We start from the raw sequence: 3,463 nt of genomic DNA on the forward strand, positions 1-3,463 counted from the left end.
ATGTCCATTCTCAGTAACTCGCTGGGTATAAAACAAAATATAGGGCTTCCCTGGTGGCGCAGTGGTTGAGAGTCCGCTTTCCAATTCAGGGGACACGGCTTCGTGTCCCGGTCCGGGAAGATCCCACATGCCGCGGAGCGGCTGGCCCGTGAGCCATGGCCGCTGAGCCTGCGCGTCCGGAGCCTGTGCCCCGCAATGGGAGAGGCCACAACAGTGAGAGGCCCGTGTACTGCAAAAAAAAAAAAAAAAAAAAAAAAAATATATATATATATATATATATATATAAGCTTGGGCCTTGCATATTTCATCCATAGTGCACATGTTTAGCTTGGAATCATTGCAGTGTACTCAGAACCCTCCTTCGGGATTATAACACTAGGCAGTGTAATATCCTGAGCCAAATTCTTTCCCGTGGTGCATTACTACAGCAGGTACGTAATGAATAAAACATTCTGGTCTGTGAGGTTTCAGATTCCCTGCAGCAATATGGCTCCATGTTTAAGATTTCTTCAAAGCCAACACGAACACCAATCTTCTCTCAATTATTGTGTCCTGATCACCTGAATCCTTTGAGATGTAATATGAGAAACTGAGGTAGGTGGAATATCATAAGCTGTTTGGGGGCTTCTGTGAGCATAACTAGTTTGAGGAAAACCTTCTATGCTTTTAATTACACTGGTCACATATATAGATTTTTCCTTCTGAAGCTTCAGTTTTTGTGAATTTGGTCAACATTTTAGTAACCAGACACAGCTGAGAAGTAGTATCTTTTCCATTGCATTGGTATCTTTCTGGAAATTCCAGTGACAATTTCCAGAAAAGTGCTATGATATTTGATATGTTGTCACATGTGAGACACGTAACCTGAGTAACAAGTTATCTATGAAAAATGTTATTCACAACATTCATAAACTGTTTGATAAGTTTCCGTTGAGAAGTGGGGATATGAGATGGTATCCTGGTATCAGTTGTCTCTAGGTCATGCTGTATTTTATCCAAAATCTCACAAATTAATTCTCGAGCATCTTGTTAGGCATAACCACGAAAATCAGGTATTAATCTCCATATTAAGTGTAGCATAGCAAATGGTGTGACCAAGGCCCACTTTCCAGACCACATAACTTGGAACAAAGTATGAAATTCATGACAGAGAGAAGTGTATTATGAACTTGGCTTCCTTGGCTGAATAAGTTCTATCTTTCTACTCTTTGATGCTCCACCACTTAGTCCTGATGATAAACTTGGATGTCTGGAGCAAACAAAGCCTGTTTCTTTTTCTTGGCATTCATTCATTTGGTATACTGTATCTGTGACTGGAGGATGCCTTCAAGATGATCTTGTTTTATCACTAGCTGTCACAGCCAGCCATCGGTTCAGATCAAGTTGGAAAAAATATTGTCAAAAAATAAGTAAATGACTCAATACTTGAAGAACATAATTCATATAGCAAGTATTTCCAAAATTTCTCAATCCTGTTACACGAAGAGTTATTATTGGTGTTCATTTAATGGAGGAATCACTGGCATTTTTAAAATTTTTATTTTATTTATTTATTTTTTTATTCAGCAGGTTCTTGTTAGTTATCTATTCTATACATATTAGAATAGATAACGCAAGCACAAATCAACTCAGTTGTATTGCAGTCCACACAATGCCATTTCTGAGGGTTGAGGATGGAATGGTCTTGAACAAGTCTCAACTGCCCAATGTGTTTGACTTATCCGTTGTTAGCATTTAGTCTAGCTGAGAAACACATAATCCAAAGAAATCTCTGTTCACAACACCTGAAGCATCTGGAAAGATCCCGAGCCAGAGTGGCCATCTTAGCACTCTTCAGCATGAAGCTGTAGCCGACTCTGCCCCCGTCCCCCACTTTGGAGTGCCAGGAGAGGGCAGGCTGCTCTGCTATGTGACTGTGGACGGATAGGTTGTCCACCTGAGACTGGGAACCCACTTCTGGGCCCCAAGTCCGCGTCGGTGCAGCATTATCTTTTATATGAGTCTAAACGCACATGTTGTCACTTTTACATGATAGCCAATGGCTTATCAACTATTTATAAGCTTTCATATATATGCTGAAGAGGAAGCAGTTCATTCTTTACCTGTGGCAGTTCAATACCTTTGCTATAAACACCAAATGATTTATTTTTAGAAACTCATTTCTGAAGTCATTTTTCCCGTGGAACCTGTATGAATATTTGGACATTTTAGATTTAGGAAATGCTTTCATAAAAATTGGAAAAAAATAATAAAATGGCTGCATATGTACCCTCCTTACTTTGGTTACTCCAACGTGACTTGCCTTACTCCCCTTTCTAATCTCTATTAGCTCTACTTACTCAGAGTAGCATTTTATACATGGGGTTATGTTACAAACGCATTCCTTAAGTTAAAGATAACATTAAATGTATACATATATCTCCTCCCTCTTGGACCTCCCTCTCACCTCCCCCCAACACACACACACACAAAAAAACCATTAAAAATGTTTAAAATAACATTTGGTCAAAATTACTCTTGATTTTTTTTAATGCTTCTTTTACATTGCCCATAGAAACACTGGGACAAATATTATTTTGGTATGCAATCCTGGAGAGTAACATATATGTGACTACATATACTTTATAAAGTATTAGATAGCAATTATGGTACATAAGAGGAAATACATATGTGTGTATAATTTAACAGTATTTTATTTAAATTAAATGATCATTTAAAGTTGAATTCATAGAAGTTAAATATAAGTATGATGGAATTCTAGATATACTCTCCTACAACTTTATTTTTATTTTTTGCGGTACGTGGGCCTCTCACTTCTGTGGCCTCTCCCGTTGCGGAGCACAGGCTCTGGATGTGCAGGTCCAGCAGCCATGGCTTACGGGCCCAGCCGCTCCAAGACATGTGGGATCTTCCCGGACCGGAGCACGAACCCGCGTCCCCCACATCGGCAGGTGGACTCCCAACCACTGCTCCACCAGGGAAGCCCAACAACTATTATTTTTTAATTCAAGCTACAGACCAAGAGCTACAAATCTAGTCTTAGACTGTAGAGGTAAATGAGGCAGAAAAGGAGTGGAGAAAGAGGTCATAATGCATTCCCTAATTTCCTTTGTACGAATTATTTACCAGTACCTCAACTAGAGGATACATTTTTATAAATGTGCATGTTGGGGAGGAAGATGGTTACTTCTTTGTTTCTCCTCACATTGCCTAGCACCATGCTGGGCACTCACCGGGTCCTCAGTAAAGAAGGTTGGTTTATGCCTGTCTGCCACTGGCACAAAGTGCATTACTGTTGCATTTATACACAGAATGACCGGTGAGACAATATATATCCTATGTGGAGCCAAGCAGCAGGACAAGGTTACAGCAAGCCATTAGTACACTGACAGGAGAAGTGAAGGTGATCATGAATGCCTGGGAGTGCTTGAGCAATATGCCAATAGTTAGTCTGTGAGGGGAA

The 3,463-nt window shown here is 40.1% G+C and overlaps 1 pseudogene across 1 annotated transcript; it reads right to left on the reverse strand.

Annotated features, from left to right (window-relative positions):
- Positions 1–285: 285 nt before the first annotated feature.
- On the reverse strand, positions 286–1,491 carry LOC309978014 (ubiquitin carboxyl-terminal hydrolase 44-like; annotated as a pseudogene). The gene has a single exon. The product of its transcript is annotated as a ubiquitin carboxyl-terminal hydrolase 44-like (transcript).
- Between the last annotated feature and the right edge of the window lie 1,972 nt (positions 1,492–3,463).

The sequence above is a fragment of the Leucopleurus acutus genome (genome assembly GCF_964270905.1).
Source record: "Leucopleurus acutus genome assembly, chromosome: X".
NCBI lineage: Eukaryota > Metazoa > Chordata > Mammalia > Artiodactyla > Delphinidae > Leucopleurus > Leucopleurus acutus.